Source organism: Electrophorus electricus, chromosome 7 (genome assembly GCF_041902795.1).
Source record: "Electrophorus electricus isolate QZ-2024a chromosome 7, ASM4190279v1, whole genome shotgun sequence".
In the NCBI taxonomy this organism is placed as follows: domain Eukaryota; kingdom Metazoa; phylum Chordata; class Actinopteri; order Gymnotiformes; family Gymnotidae; genus Electrophorus; species Electrophorus electricus.
The window spans coordinates 33,625,001-33,642,093 of record NC_137503.1 but is presented as its reverse complement, the minus strand read 5'-3'; the positions used below and the strand labels follow the sequence as shown (position 1 = coordinate 33,642,093).

The window sequence follows — 17,093 nt, the reverse complement described above, 5'->3', positions numbered from 1 at the left end:
TCTCTTCCTCTCTCTCTCTCTTCCTCTCTCTCTCTCCCTCCCTCTCTCCCTCCCCCCCTCTCTCTGTCTCTCTCTCCCTCTCTCCCCTCTCTTCCTCTCTCTCTCTCTCCCTCTCTCTCCCTCTCTCTCTCTCTCTCTCTCCCTCTCCCCCTCTCCCTCTCCCTCTCTCTCCCTCCCTCTCTCCTCCTCTCTCTCCCTCCCCCTCTCTCTCTCTCTGTCTCTCTCTCTACATGATGCGACACATCATAACATCCCTTATTGCTTACTTTTAGATTTCTTCTAGAGTTTTGTTATTTAGTTATATTACTTATATATTTTTTACAGTTATATAAATAAATATATTAAAGAAATGTTTTAAAGCAAAATCTAATCATTCCAGCTGCACCCTCCCACAACCCCAAAAATGGCCCATTTCACTTTTCCTCTTCCCAAGGTCTGGAGGTGCAGGGCTGTTGTCTTGGGAAACGTGCCGTCGCTGTGGGCTTCCTGGCAGAGAAGGGAGGACCAGCCGATAAAAGACGTGTCCTTTCCCTTACGGTCAAGGAGAGGTCACAGAACGTCACGCGCTGAAGATCACAGCTCTCTGGAACTCTTTCGTTTTTAGTTTAGTTTAGTAGCAACGTCAAGCCGAAGAGATTTGTCGACGTTTTCGGTAGATTACAGCAGGCGACGCGAGATGCACGACTGCAGTCAGCCAGTTCAGCTTCCTGCTTCAAACGTGTACAGCAGGGCAGGGCTGAATTAACTGAATGAAATAAAAGATTCTCTGCACAGGGCAGTGGGGTGTGAAGGGAGACGTTTGGGGTGGCCCTCGGACCGCGGAGCAGAATTGATATGCATGTGTTTAGGGTTAGCAGCTAAGCAGAGTTGGAAATAGATAAGAAAAGGGTGAGTCTGTGTATGAGTGTGCGAGAAAGAGAGATAAGAAAGGCGTGCGTGCGTGCGCGTGTGTGTGCGTGCGAACACACGCACACCTTTGCTGCTTTTCACAGCCAACATAGCACATCTCCTGTATCTCCATCCTTGTTACGACATTAGTACCTTGTCCTCAGAGTCGCCAGTAATTATCAGTCACTGTTTGTGAGGGTAGAGCTCTCTTTCTGTTCTTGCTGTGATTGGCGTGATCAGTCTAGTCTCGCATCTACAAACTGTTTTTGAGTCTGATGGTTCCGGTGTCTCTTTTCAGATGGTAGAGATCGGAACAGGAAGTGGCCAGGGTGTGTGATCTCAGAGAAGATGGTTCTGGCTTGTTGTAGATGTCTTGGCTGGGCTGTAGTCTGATGCCTGAATCTTCCCCTTTTAGTTTCAAGCCCAAAGCAAAGATGGACATATCGCATTTGATCTAGTGAGCAGTCCGAATCTGAATTCCACCGTGCGCAGCAGTCACAGGTCTGCTTCCAAAGTTCAGCTTCCCCTGACACACAGGGAGAGTTCGTGACGCCCAAAGGCCAGACCCTCTGACATTTCCGGACCGTCTCTACGAACGTTCACGTTTGTGGCCATCCAAATGTCTTTGTAATCTTTTGCATATATCAAATACGCATTTATGGTACCATTAGCAACCCCCTCAGTCTGAGGACTCTGAGTTAATTGGGGGGGTTTTGTCCATGAAGTCACTGTGTCTGATGAAGTGTGTTTATATTCTTCTCCCACTCCCAGCAGTCTCTGGTGTTATGTTTGGCTTTTATTGTGCTATTGCATATGTTGTTATTTTGTGCTTTCCCACACCCACAGTACGCCTCTGACTGTGGAATGCATCCCTGCTGTAATATATTTGGAATAGATTGTGGTGGTTTTGCTATTACGACAAGGCCCTAATGTAAAAAGACCAATCCTCTGCGCTTTATTCTGGCTATTAGACTATAGCACACCACAGTGCATGTTGCAAACACACATTTCTAAAATAACACAAATACACTCAATCAAATGCACGAGCAGCTGCACTTCCCCTGCAAAACACTGCGACGCTACAACCGGCCTCTGGGAGGTGGCCCTGCTTCCAAGATTAGCACTGCCTCATGTCTTGACCTTTCAGGAATTATTTTCACAGTGTCAGGAGGGTGAACTTCTAAGCTTACTAAACCAATTGGTCCCGAGTCCGCTATGCTTTAGACATAGAGCCAGTAGGAAAGAGGGGGCATTTTACAGCTAATGTATGGGGACACGTGACTGGCTGACAAACAAACGGTTGTGAGAACCCACAGAGCAGAATAGCTCGAGCAGTGTGTATACCGGGGACGCCTCAATATCTTACCCAGCAGAGGCAGTTACAGCTCAGCTGATCCCGGTGCTTCCTGCTTGGATCATACGTTGGCACGGATCGGGGTTATTATCCTGTCTTCTCACCATCGTGGATGTTTATTACTGGCAGAGCAAGTGGAGTCTGGCAGCATCAGACCTCACAGTGGAGAACCGAACAGTCTTCTTAAGATACCACTGTGTCGGCCAAGAAATGCAGCAATCACGACACGGTGCTTTTCAGTGTCTGGTAATAGTGCCATGGCAACAACATGGTAGTGTTTACTTAGTTGTGGCTGCCAGTCAGACCAGTAAACATCTGTATCCCGTGCCTGCATTACCTAGACACGCAACATTTGTGGTCCTTAACCAGTAACTAAAACCCCAGTTGGCTTTTACACACAGCATACGCAGCACACGAGAGAGACTAATGACACAAGGTTTGTTGTTTAAATGTTTGAGTTGTAGTTTAATGTTTCCCAGCTGAACCAAGCTTCACTCTGGAGATCCCACACAGTTAATAGTCCCAAACAGTGCTTCTGTTGGCATCGGCTGGCCTGGTTTCTCCATGGGAAAAAGTCAAAAGTGTGTCAGTGTTCCTCTTAAAGCCAAGCGTGTGCGTCGGTGGATTAGGTTCCTCTTGGAGAAACACACCAAATCTAACCAAAAGAATGTGATTTGTGTCCAAAGGAATGTGAACGTGAAGGTCTATAATGGCCGAGTGAGAATTTCAGTTTAGCAGATCCCTGCAAAGCTACGCATGAGTAATGAAACAGCCGACCGCTGAGCTCTTGGGCAGGACTGGCAGACGGCACAAGCTTGGTGAAGGTTTCTGGGAGAGCAGGCTTTCTCTGCTGTGATGTAGTGGGGAGGTTAGTGGGGAGGTTACTGGCCCAGACCTGGAGCAGTGGCTTCGTGTTTAGTACCGGGCAGAGGTCTGGTGAAGCCAACAGTGCTACACCCACCGTGCACTGAAGGTACTCACCTGGTGAGTTGCTCCGGCTCCAGTGACTCATGCAGGGGAAAGGGAGCTTTAATGGGAGCAGGAGTAAAGACACCAAAGAGACAGGGAACAGAAAGGCCTCCTTTGTGTGAGTGGACGAAGGGAGGAGGCATCCCGTTCGCCAAAACCAGCCGTGAAACTCCATACAAGTCAAACATTCTCCTCCAGCTCCTGCCTCCAGGATTCCGACTAAAGACGGGAAGTTTGGAGAGCAGAATGAAACAACCCGATGCCGTCTGACAGCTGCCCCAAACCCCAGCCTGCAAACGAGACCCCCGGGAGGTCCTGACCCAAACCAAGCCAAGCATATTCAAGCTGGAGGCATGGACCTCATTAGGAAGGAAGTGGGCGTGGAGTCCACCTATATAGAGGCAGGGAAGGGACCCAACAAGAGTAGCGTTTCAGCCGCAGGCACGGTAGAACGCCCGATGCTTTGTTTCATTTCTCCCTGCACCCTGGAACGCAGGGGTGAGATGGAGCTGAGGCCTGATTGGTTGCTCAGATAGAAAGAGAGCATTCACGCTGCACGCAGGCTGTCCAGCAAGGGGTGTTGACCTCCTCGCAGAGGACTGTATAATCCAGGACGTGACTGCTAGCTTGGAACAGGGGCTCTTAGTTGAGGAAAAAGAAACCTGCTGTCCGGGCATTTTTATTTATTTTCTTTTTGCCTAAAAAGTGCCTTGTAGCAGAAGTGTAGCACTAAGTGTGTATTTGCTTTGTGTTACTGCACTGCAGTGACTAAATGGTTGCTATGGAGACCCTAAGGTCAGACTCGTCACACCCCTAAGTTAACAATGCTTTCTCACCGTGAGAATACGTGTTCGGAGAATGTCTAGTGCGAGAGTGTTTTAGAGGACTGTGTGGAGTGGTGCATCTGGGTTTATCTGGGTTTATCGTGCAGTCTGGGCACTCAGCCCCTGAGCACCCCACCTCCACACAGCACCAGAGGAGGCAGGCATCTCCGCTTCTCACACGATCCAGACATGAATAAACAGCCTTTCAAAACACTGTCTGCCCACAAAACTCATTAACCAAATAGCCGACAAAGATGAATCGGACTGAAATGGCTAAAGAGCCTTACAAATGATGTTGAGGTGCACCTGTAACACAAACCAAATGTAATCTGATTGCTTTCCATTACTTTAAGATTACTTTTAAAGCCCTTAAGAGCCAAAGAGTCCCAGAGCACTGGTCCCCTACAGTATGAGCCAGTACGACCACTAACAAACTCCCACAAGCTCCTGTATTTTCTCCATTCAGACTCAAGAGCTGCTCAGTAGATGTTAAAGTTGTCCATATAAAGCACATGTCTCTTCCCCAGCAGTCCAGCATTGCTGAGAAGGCCCTTCCCTACAGAACGGCCAGCCTCTCCACTTCTGTCACACTGGCAGGCTCTGTCAGATAGCTGGAGAAGGTTTCAGCATCGTGGGAACTGAAGCGCCGTTTGGCGATAGAAGCACTTGTCCGTTTTTGCCGAAGATGGTACTCCTGTTGGAAACGGAGTAGTACGTGGCTGAGAACGCGGCACAGCTTTATAAAAGCAGACTGTAATGCAGGTTCTTTACTCCCACCACATTATAACGAGTGCAGGAAACTGTTGTCTGATCATGAGAACAGGATATAACAGCAGTAACAATCAGCAGCTCTAACTGGCTGTGGGAACTGCTGTACTCTGCACTCTATCAACTTTATCATCCCCAAAAACATTTATTTCATCGAGATGTCACATTTAAGTAAAAGTACTGAAATGCATCCAGGGAAGCAGCACTTACTTGAAACTTTTAATCTGTTTCATTGCGAAGAAATAAAGACCAAAGAAGTGATGCTTAATGAGTCTTATGTTGGAATGGATTCCTGATCCTAATCTCCATATTTTAAAAATGCTCCTGTAAGATACACCTGTCTTTATTCTCCAACTGTAACGGAACACACATATGCCTTTTTGAATACATAATGCCGTTAAAGTATCCTGACTACATAATCCCATTACTACCCAACCCTATTATTCTGTGTTGTTAATTTTGTAAGTTCCTGTAAACCCCAAACCTCTGTGCTGCCATTCTGTTACAAAAAGTTCTACATTCCTGTGTAATCCAGAACTCTACATCATTCTGTGTTGCTATTGTTTCTGGACGCCTGCAGGACCTGGTTACTATGAGTGAGAGAATGCAGGCAGGATACAGGACCTTGGCCAGGAGACAGGAGCCTGAGGCTGAGGTCATGACCTTTCAAGCATGAGTCGTGGTCCGTGATACAAACCAAACCAAACCAAACCAAATATGTGTGCTAAGAACACCCTGAACATAGCAGCTAAAGACAAACACAAACACACCATTCCGCGGTGGGCAGGGAGAAACAGAAGACGCCGGAATTTGGGCTCAAAGGTCCAAACTCTAATCCCGATGACTGATGGGTTAACAAAAGAGGAAGTGAATGGCTGCCGCCCCCCACACCAAATCAAATGAAGGCTGTTGCATACTGGTGCTGTTCACAATTAGCACTGGCCACACTGGAAAGTAACGGCAGGTTTCAGTAGTTTATTGCACTAGTTGATTGATTGAAGCACAAAAACGCTAATGAATAAGTGAATAACCAAACATGCTAACGCATTAAGCACATGGAATAACACTAACCTGCTGTTCAGGTTCATTGTCAGCCACTTTAGCATTTGGGTGAAGTAAACTCTAAATATTTATGACATTACGGGCTATGAGAAAATGTTCATTACAGCTCAGCCCTTTCATTGCCTTCACAGCACCATTAAAACCACAGAACAATTTACAGTATATTCATAAAGGTTTCAAACCAAAGTTGGGATTTGGCAAGCAACAAGACACAGCATTCGTGTTAGTGTTCAGGCAGAAAGGTTTGGCTTCTGCACTGGACTTTGGCGTGTTTATTTTTGAAGAAAACGCACTGTACGGCTCTAGAAATGTCAGTCAGGTGAACACCTCTCCTGTCTCGAAGCCTTTTTGTTTATGAGCTCACTCTGGAATTCACACCTGGAGCTACGGTTCTTACCAGCCAAGGTCAGTGCCGTCAGGTCCTCCTGTTTTGTGGCCCTCTAGTCCCTGAGGGAAGGTAGTGTGGGTAACTCGATAGGGCATACCCAACTGGGTCACTCCTCACCCCAAACACCCTTCTTCCTCCATAATGGTTTCTAACTAGCCATGAGGTTTATTTCCCCCCGTCGGTCATTCGCAAGCGTCAGACAGGAGATTTTTATGGCCTCCCCTCGCCTCCATGCTTCCCACTGGGCCGTCCGGAATGCTGCAGCAGACTGCGAGTAATCCTTCCTCAGCCTCCGTGGTAGCATGTCTCTAAATCCAGCTTGAAGCATTACCGGGTGATGAATTGGAAACAGTTTTTCATGCAGGCAGACTATCAAAGCCTCCGACAAGGCCAGGGGTTGTTCATGGAGGCTGGGCCGTCCAACCCTGGCAGAGGGGCCGAGCTGGTTCAGGTTCACTCTTTTCCCATCTGGCATTCAGACACATGAAATGCCGAGATCTTCCCATGGATGTGGTCCAGGCATCCCTTCCTCACCCACACCATTGTCCTTTGAAGCATGGGACGCCATCGCACGTGTCTCGTGTAAACACGCACGTTGGTCGTCTTGGCAAAAACCACATCCATTTCCCAACAGAAGTGTGTCGAGCAAGGCAACCCATTCTTGGATACCTGAATATGATTCGATCATAAGTTACAAGAGGATTTCTAAACGTTTCCTTCGCCTTGTCTCAAGACTCTTAAAATTCTCCAAAACTTCACCATTTCGGACACACAGGCATTAAAAAGGGTTTTGTTCTCCTCTAGAATGTAAATAATGCATTAATTGTATGTTCTGGAACTTTGTTTCAGTTTAATGCAAAAATAGACTTAAAGTAAAACAAATTGTAATGTGTAACTATAAAATATCACATTGTTAGCACTATGTCATTTAAACATTTACTTAAATCCACACACTGTTTGACTGTAGAAGAAGCACAAATGTAGACAAGATTCAGTGTTTAAAATAAATGTCAAAATTCCATCAACAGTTCATAAAGCAAAAAAGCTTGGCAGACGTATACAAACGTTAGCCTAGTACACTAAGCCTCAACACTACTGATGGCATCTTTACAAGACGTGAAACTCCCTGTCTGTAATTCAGGGCTACAATTCGATTACCTAAATGCTCAGAACTGAAATCTTACAGGTGCAGTGATGGTTCAACATTTACATTTTTGTTACCCGTTTTCTTCCCCCCCCCCCCCCCCCCCAACACATCCCAGAGCCTCTATCGGAGCCCGTCTCTCGGGGTGGGGGGGATCCTAGTGGATTTTTGGTGCAATGCAAAATATTTGTAGAGTTTGCTTTATGTCAAAAAACATGACAACCAGGATGTCTGTTTCTCATTATCCAGGTTTCTTTTTTAAATGTTTATTTAAAGTTTCAATCAACCAGTCAGGAACTCTGGTTAAGAAAGCAGCAGCGGACGCTCTTCAGCAGGGAGTATTAACAGTGACCCGCTAACCCTCACATGCTGTGCATTACGAAGGCATGCAAAGCCTAGTGTGTTAGCACACCTCCCTCTCCAGAGGGCTGGTGGGGTAGGGTGGGGGTGTAGCCCCAGAGTGCTGGTGGGGGTGTAATCGCAGAGGGCTGGTGGGGTAGGGTAGGGGTGTAGCCCCAGAGTGCTGGTGGGGGTGTAACCGCAGAGGGCTGGTGGGGTAGGGTGGGCGTGCAAACACCACTGTGTGGGCAACCTTCCCTCTCTAGTGTTCCTGTGGAGTAGGGCCATTTACTGAATCCTAATGATGCAAGAATGAAATGCGGCTATCGAATCGATATCTTTCAAAAGAAATAAAACAGTAAGTAAAAGCTCTAACTGTGTAGACCAAATAAAGAAAGAAAGAAATCCTTCTTGTCAGAAATGGGCTAAAGGCTTGGACTGTTTCCTGTTGGGAGAAGATAACGGCAGGCCCTCCCGGATAAGCAAATATTAATAACTTACTCTGAGTGAGCAGCATGTTATTACGCGCCATTCCTTCCACAGCAGAGGCGCCCTTGATGATGTTCCAGGGCAGTGGAGGCAGATGGCCTCCCTCAGTGTCGCCCTGGTGGGTCTACTGGTGGGATTACACACGAAGGAGTCGGATGCTGGGAGATCCGGCGGACTCGGGGAGCTGTCCAACCACAGAGAGAAAGATCACTGATCTGGGAGCAGCTATACTTAGAGAGTAGATATGTTATGATATAGTATATACTTAGGGAGTAGATATACTGTTAAATAGGCCTACATATGCACGCAGGTATAGTGTAAACATTCAAATAAACCCACATCACACTGAAGCCAGTCCAAATGCGTCACTTCATGGTTAGAGAGACAAAGGAGAAGCTCTTTTCAGTTACCGTCTGACTATGGTCAAGTCTGCCAAGCGTCTGGTCATTGGCACCCATGTCCCAGACGCGTCACCGCTACATTCGTCATCTGATCTGAGCTGCCATGTACAGAGCACGTTTGTGTGTGGAGCAGGGCACTCACTGACTCTTGACCTAGGGCGCAGCTCTAAGGACTCCGTGCCGACGAACACCAGGCCAAGGGGAGTTAAGGCAACGGCTGCAGTGCTTTGTCCCGCAATACCCGACCTACTCTCCACGCGCGAGTGCCAGGCTGTAAAAGGTTTACTGCTTCCTCATCCTCCAACGCTCGCACGCTGCCCACAGCTGGAAGGAGTTCACAGTGTGTGTTGGAAGCAAGCCTTTGTCTGCCTGCGCTGGACCCAGTCCCCGGAGTGCCTGTGGAACCTGTCTGGCCAAGGGCCTCGTCTGTTCCTGACCGCCTCTCTGCATGTTGGCTGCCGGAGCCGTCTTACGCCCCCTGTTCCTAAGTGGCTGGGGCGAGGCTTGCCTTCCGAGGGGACGTCACATCCTCCAGCACGTGGCGAATGAACGGCCCGGCGGCGGAAGAAGGAAAATGCCGCCATGGAAAAAAAAAAGCTTTCCAGGTCTTGGGTGGAGTCGTCTGTCAACGTCTTTCTCTGCTCAGAGGAGAGCCCATCAGAACACTGACTTGATTGGACGTTCCTTCAAAACAGGCCCATGGACACAGTTGAAGGGGCTCGCAGGGGGAGTTTAACTTTCAGATCTGAATCTGAGCAGCTGAGCCAGCCATGTCAGAGTTTACTCATGCAGAACACAAATCTGCGCGTTTTACCCGACACCCATTTTTAATGAAACGGTATCAAAGGCAGCACCAACCTTGGTATCTGGAGTTTGAGAGTATAAACGCTTTATGGATCGCAGAGCAGATGAAGGTAATAATTCATTCTGGAGCCTCTCTGAGACAAAGCCTGTGATGTGTCTGTGTGTGTGTGTGTGTGTGTCACACTATAGCCTCTACTGTGTGGAAAAAAACACTTACAGTCGCGTTAAAGCTCAGCTCTGCCATCCACGCAGAGAGATCTCAGTCCTTTTATGGTCAGCAAGCGTCTGTGTCGTGTGCCGTTTGTGCGAGACGAGAAACAGCACGCGGGGCAGTGGAATCGCACTGCATTGCTGCGGTTCGCGGAGATCTTCTCTCGGCCGAGGCTTTACAGCCAGTCCTGGTCATGAATGCCTGTTTTCTTATCCATCGTGGCTGAGGATGAATCCGCTTCTTTCGCCACCCGCTGTCTAGCTCGCATCCTGCAGTCCGGCCACACTCGCAGCCACTCTCTGGATGGCTCGGTACAGCTCGGCATGGGGTCACATTCGGACAGAGTGAGACGGAGGCTTTTCCGTCATGCCGTCTTGAGTGGCACAGACTCTGATTCAGAGGATGAATTAGAATCTGTTTGGTTGTTCCACAGACATCATCTTTGAAACCACAGTAACAACTCGAAAAAGTTCAGCTAGACAGTTACATTTTTTAATTATTTAGGTTTTATGTTAACATATTGAAGACATCTTGGTTTCTAAAGCCAAGCACAGATATGTAGCCAGTCCATCCTTGGTTCTGTCTAGCAGAAATGTTTTGTTTAAAGCTGATACATGACAATTTCTGATGTTAAAACACACACTTAGAATGCCAAACCTACCACTGTAGGCATATGTGGATTTAAAAAAAAAACCAAAAACGCAGAGACCTGCAGCATCTACAATCAACATGTGCGCTACATTCCACCCCGAGGCTTACTGACATGGTTTATTCCTGCAGGGGCCCTGGCACGCCACAGCCGGGGACATCTGCTCATCAGATGCATGTCAGCGCCTGGTGTTCTCTCCAGCCAGACCTAATGCAGTTTATTCTCTGCAGGACTGGAAGGTTAATGAACCCGGCATAGCTGAGCCCGACGGGAGGAGGACTCGACAGGAAGATGAGCAACCTCTGAAAAATATCTCGCATTTGTGGCCGAGAAGGTCGCTGCCCTTTATCTAAACCGTTGGAGAGATAGTGAGAACGTAGTTATACACTTCCCCACCAGTACTGTAAACAGATTTGTTCCCGGATGGTGTGAGGGGAATACTTCCTCCAGCCTACTGTTGGACAGATGGTTTACATGTTCCTGATGAGATGCTTCCTTTCTCAACTCCCTTCGAGCATACAAGCGCTTTCTTTCTGACCGTACTAAAGACTAGATGACCAGGTCTCGGAGCCACAGAACAGCCAACCAGACCAAAGATTCCTTCTCACCTTGGATAAATACAGCCTTCCAGGACATGATTCACAGCCAGACACTTCATGAAGTCTGCCCCATGACATCAGAAGAGCACGTGCAGTCCGTTCACAGTGGCAGAACCTCACGACTTGGGCCGAGAGCGAGCTGGAGCCACTCTACCCCAGTCCAGCTTCTCCGAGGTGGTTTTCGAGCTGCTGTTTCTTACCCTCATCTTGCTGGTAGAGTTCTGCCAGAACAATAACTGTTCATCTTCTCACCTATATATGATTTAGCATGGAGGGGCTACCACACACACACCACACACAGACCAAGCTCCCCTTCTCATCTGGGGTCCATTTTAAGTACCAAACCCAATCTATCCCTCTGAAGGAAACAAAAAGTATCGTTTCATTTAAAGAACCAAGCGGGTGTCACTCAGAGTTAGGAGACCTCCATTCTGCTTTTATGTCATTGCAAGTTCTACTTAGAGAGACTCCTGAGAACCCTGGTTTTGTTTGTAAAGAACCTTTAAGATATGTTTATACGGTTACAACAGAACTAAGATGCTTTAGGCGTCTGTAGCGCGAACTGATGTGTCCACGCTCGTGGGCGTCTAGCCTGTGCGAACTGAAGGTTGTGATTAGAAACTCATCGCTCATTTTAATGTTCAGTCATAAAGTAACACACGTTCACCAGAAGAGGGCGCGAAGGCATCTGCAGGGTTAGGCGTGAGCTCCACTGCAGAGGCGCGGCTGAGTTGCAGGAGACAGCGTGGTCTAGCAGCAGGTTTCACCTCACCTCCCGGTGCTAGCTGCTGCAGGAGCCATGACAGCCCACGAGCTGGACACACACAGAAGGAGGATTGTGCAGGGCACAATTCCGCGCGGCAGTCTTTAGAAATACAAGTTAAATATATGCTGAAACATTTTTTTAAATGCTTTAAAAATGATACACATTTCATTTCAGGCAGGTAAATAACTGATAAGAGTAATGCCGATAAGACAATTATCGAAACCTGACTCAAATTACTAATACTAAAATACTTCTGAATTATTTACATCGGTTTTTTAAAAAACACCTCTTGTAGCCAGAGACCCAGTGCACCTTGTCCTGCTTAACAAGTCAGGACTGGTGCTGCTCAGCGTCACAACACACCGAGATGGCCGCGTGGGCTGTCTCGAAGCCTCTCCGACCGCGCGTGAGGAGCTCACAGAGGGTTATCAAAAAAGAAAGATGAACCCCGCGCCACAGACTCATATACAAGGGCGTTATGACAATTACCCATGATTTCCTATCTTTGCGTCCCGGCTCACTTCCAGCGCTCCTGGGAACAATCAATTAAGCAATCAATAATCAAAAGGCCCGCACCCCATACGGGCTCCTCTGCTCCTGATTGGGCCTCACCTGCTGACCCCGCCCTGGAAACGCCTCCGCATTATCATATGCACCTGAATTTGGTGAAGTCTCGCGCGGGTCCGTGAGTTTCTTGTAATTCTAGTACTGAGTGTAATACCTTAGCGTGCCTGTTCCAGTTTGTTAACGGATTGTGGATTTGCTTTTGGTAGATTTGTTTTCGATTTCGATCGCCCGTTAAGACCGTGATATCTGTACATGTATACATGTATCTAAGTCTAAGGACTCTCATAGTACCCAAATGCCATTAAGTTATTTTACCTCGGTAATTAGTATAATTAACCCGGTATAGTACCCCAGTAATATGGTACAAATCGAGAACAGACCAGTTGTATGGCTTTACATACAAAGAATCCGTTTGTACTGAAACACCGTGAAGCAAAGCACTGGGTTCTCCGCCAAACGCGTCGTCCTCACGTGAAACCCACCGGACCTCTAAAACATCCTCCCACTCCCTCATCTCGTCTGCTGCTGTACTCCAGTGACCGCGGGGGTCACGTCCAGAAGTCATGCCAAACATCTGGGAAATATGTTCCGAGATAGTTGCTTCAGTACGTAACGGTGTCTGTCGGCTCGGAGTCGCTGTGGCTCAGAGCTCAAGGGCGCAATATTCCGGACGCAAACCGGATCAATTTAGTGCCTCGCACCGCACATGTTAATGACAGTTCTCCGCCTTACATGAGACGCGGGGACGTGACGAACGGCAATGAGATCGTTCCGTGGTTTTATCGACGCACGGGGTCTTTCTTGCTTACGGCTCAAAAAGACGGCACGACTGTCCTAAACACGCCCCGTTTCGGTTCAAGGCCTAGGGGGGGATACGATTTATGACGTGGCTCAAGACCTTCAAGGTCATTCTGGGTTCTGAAAGGTAAATAAGAGACTGAACGTGATGGTCTTTTTTCTTGCTAATGTGCTTCCAGTACGGTTCTGCTGCTGCTGCTGCACGGCCACACTGGGCGCGAGCGCTCAGCCATTCCTCCACAGTGGTAGCTGACGCATTGCTGTGGCCATGGCAACAAGCTTGAGAAGAGTAGAGAGCATCTGGCGTGTCAGCATATCCAAGGGTGGATGAGAAGGGAAAGAATAAAAAGATAAACGTGGGCTTACTGGTTAAACGTGGGCTTACTGGTTAAACGTGATCTTACTGGTTAAACGTGGGCTTACTGGTTAAATGTGGGTGCAGTGCATATTACTCTGGTATTATTATCACTGTATTGGCTTCCTGTCAATTTCCATATTGATGACAGAATTCTGTTCCTGGCATCTACAGCACTACCCGGCATCGATCCCCAGGGTCTGAGTGAACTTATTTCCCCTTATGAACCATCCCACCTACTAAGATCACAAGCTGCTGGAAATCTACTAGCAAACACCTGGAACTATAAAGCAACAGCAGGGGGAGGAACACTTCCATACCAAACCCCTCCAATAAAACGTATTTATGTAGTCAAGCTCTCCTGTCAGATAGATGGTGCAGATGTTGAGGTTCATGGACATGCAGTTAACCAAGGGTGCTGTCGTCCGGCTGTCATCACTCATTCACACGGGCGTGTCGAGGGTAGAGCGGAGTGCTGGGATCTCAGGAAGGGCTCTGCATGTGCCACTGGCCTTCCTGGTGAGATTAAAACCTGTGGCTGACTGTCATGTGACTATGGTGAACAGCCCATATCCACCATCCTCAACTCTCCCACCCAACTGGGCTTAGATGTTACCTGTGTGGACTAGAACTTCATATTGGTTCTACCTGAATACTCTTAATACCACTGCAAAATCAGTGTTAGTCATTTCTTAAGACTTTTTTTAAGTTATTGCCCAAAAAAAGCATCTTTATTCATTCTTTGTTGTTAGTTTTTATCTGGCATGGATGAGAAGAGGATGAGTTATCCCTCTTGGTTCTTGTCATGGTTCCTCTAGTGTTTAGAAGCTCTTCCTCATCGCTTGCTCATCAGAGACCCAGATTCTCTGCAAAGCTTAATTTTTGTAAAGTGTATCAAAGCATATGCATATTATTTTCTCAGTGTTTTAAAACGGTAAATGCTGCACATAGTGTTCTCAGAGTTTAATCTGTGATGTGTATAATGATATGAATATTTCCTTCAAATATATATATGTACGTCTAAATAATTAAGAGTCTAACCATTAATCTTGCTATGCAGACTCGACCCATAATGTGGCTCCCAATTGAAAAACAACACATAAATCTGTTGACAATTTCATGTAAAACCAACTTAAAGTGGTGTGTGTGTGTGTGTGTGTGTGTGCGCATGTGTGCACTTGCATGTGCGTGCATTTTCCTGTTTACTCTCTGCAAGGCAGTGCTCATTCTGCGTACATTAAAATGCCAGGTCTTAATTACAAATCTCTATGGAAGTAAAAATCCATTTCCTGTCCTTTATTCTCACGTTGCTCCTCTCTTTCTCTCTCTCTCTGTCTTTCTCTTTGTCAGTGGTAGCTGGATGCTTTGGCCTTTGAGAGCAGTAATTCAATACTAAATCAGAAAAGCAATTCTCTCGTATCTCTAATGAGGATTCTTGGTGATTCTCACTAGCCCTGATTAGAGGGAGAGGGGAAACTGGAGGAACTACAGGAAGTACTGCCTCGCTTCCTTTTCTTTCATTGTTCATAATCTGTGCTGCATCAAAAAGTCAAAGAAAAAGTGGTGATTTGGGGGAAGGGGGACAACTGCGTGAACTCTGGGACCGGGTGAGGAAGAGTCCACTTCCTGTGTCTTCATGCGGTCATTTGAATTTAATTTAAATGCGCAATCTAATTTGTGGCCTGATCAATAGTAATGTGAGTGAAGTCATTGTAAAGAGTGAGATGATGTCAGATTGCACTACCCCTCCACACACACACACACTACCTGAGTGACTCATGTTCAGTGTGCATGCACACAGCTGTGTGAGGTGAATCCAATTCTGCTGGCATATTAGCAAGTCTCAGTGTGTCTCTAAATTGTTTATTTCATGGCTTGTGTGTGTGTGTGTGTGTTCTTAACATGTAAGGCATATACACCTCTTAGGCTGGTGATACTGATATTCCCAGGGAATGTATGTCCGTAGGAACTTCAAAGCTTGTTAAGTGTCTGTGGTGGACTCCTGGTGCAACCTGAAGTCTTAACGCGTTGGCCATGTCCTCCCCCAAACCCGCCTCTTCTCTTCAGCAGCCCCACCCTTAGCCGCGTTACCCGCTGTGATAAGGAGCTCGTGGAAGCTGTGAGGGTTACGAGCAATTCTGCAGTGTGGGTGATCTCATTCGTGGCGCTTGATGGCCCACTCATTTCCAGTCAAAGATTAGGTCATTGTTTAGAAGATGGAAGAGATTACTGCTGTGCGAGATCTTTCCTGGAAGGTGGTATTCTGTTCGCTGCACTTTAAATGAGGCTAAACAAAGGGACCCTGACAACAGAACACACCCTCAGCGAGGCGACAAGACTCCAACAATGCAAAAGTGCTTCCCCCCCCAACACAAGCACACACAGTCTCTCTCTCTCTCTCTCTCTCTCTCTCTCTCTCTCTCTCTCTCTCTCTCTCTCTCTCTCTCTCTCTCTCTCACTAACACTGATCGCCGTTATCTGGGTGACATCATCTAAGTTATGTGAGCAGAAGTCAAACAGCAGATTAAAGAGGCATGGCTTTTATCTAACATCACAGCCAGTAGCACCACATGTCGGTGTTGCACCCAAGAACCAGTGGCCTATAAACACAAAGGTCCCTTTAAGACAATTTAAACATTTTGTTCAAGTGAACAAGTGAAAAAGCAATCTGATTATTGCTATATGTTATGAAAATCAAATAAAATATATTAAAAATTTTATATATATATATATATATATATATATATATATATATATATATATATATATATATATATATATATATATATATTAGCTGTTTTAGCTAGTTGCCATACAGGTTCCTATAAATGTCTTGTCAGTATTGCACCACAGACGGGACTCTTTAGTCTTGCCTCCCACATCTGCAGGTGTCAGACGTTGTTTTTGTGTGTGTGTGTGTGACAAACAGCAACAATCCGTCTTTGTGCCTTAGACATTTTTTTTCAAATGAAACGCCCAGAGCTTAAAGGAACTGACCAGTCAAAAGGGTGCCATCTAGAACACACACTCTGCATCTCCACAGAACGATGTTTATGAGCAGACTAGAAAAATGAAATGAGAACAATAAACCAGCAAGGACTTTTTATCTGAGAGAGCTGATTCATTATCCCGATGCGATTAGGCACTTTCAGACTGCGGTGATTACGAGTGGTTTCTTGCTTCTGCTGGCATGATTGCACAGAGCAAACAGGAATTAGTAATCAGGCATGCTCTAATTTTCTCTCACAAGAAGGTTTGTTTGCAATGTTACTACAGAAGACCCAATACCTGCCACATTTTCACCCTGCAATGCACCTTCTCTATTGAGCATGTGTGTCACCGTGTGGAGTGGACTGCTAGAGAAGCACAAAGAAGACAAACTGAGGAGCCCAGGATGCTACGATCAGATGTTTAGTATAATTCAGGTGGAAAACTGTCAAAGTGTTAACGTTATTGCAGATCTTTCAGGCCATTTAAGGTCATTTGTGTTTACACGTGTGAAGAATGCTCTGGTGTCTTCGCAGCACAGCGGAGGATCATAAAAAGAATCACAGCATTTCGACTGTGGTGTTTGGACTGTGGTGTTTGGACTGTGGTGTTTTCAGCATGCACAGAAATACCAGTTAATAATTCAGACACCCCTGTATGTTGCACAGTCCTGCAGAACACCATAACGAGAGCCAGCCCCCCTGTTCTTCTCTCTCCCTCCCTCATTCTC

General features: G+C 46.7%; 1 long non-coding RNA gene across 1 annotated transcript; it reads right to left on the bottom strand.

The window, feature by feature from the left end:
• Positions 1 to 5,767: 5,767 nt before the first annotated feature.
• Positions 5,768 to 10,522, bottom strand: LOC118241033 (uncharacterized). The gene is made up of 3 exons (XR_004775804.2): positions 9,648 to 10,522; positions 8,238 to 8,409; positions 5,768 to 6,922 (listed from the first exon to the last, which is right to left on the bottom strand). It is a non-coding gene; the product is annotated as an uncharacterized LOC118241033 (long non-coding RNA).
• Between the last annotated feature and the right edge of the window lie 6,571 nt (positions 10,523 to 17,093).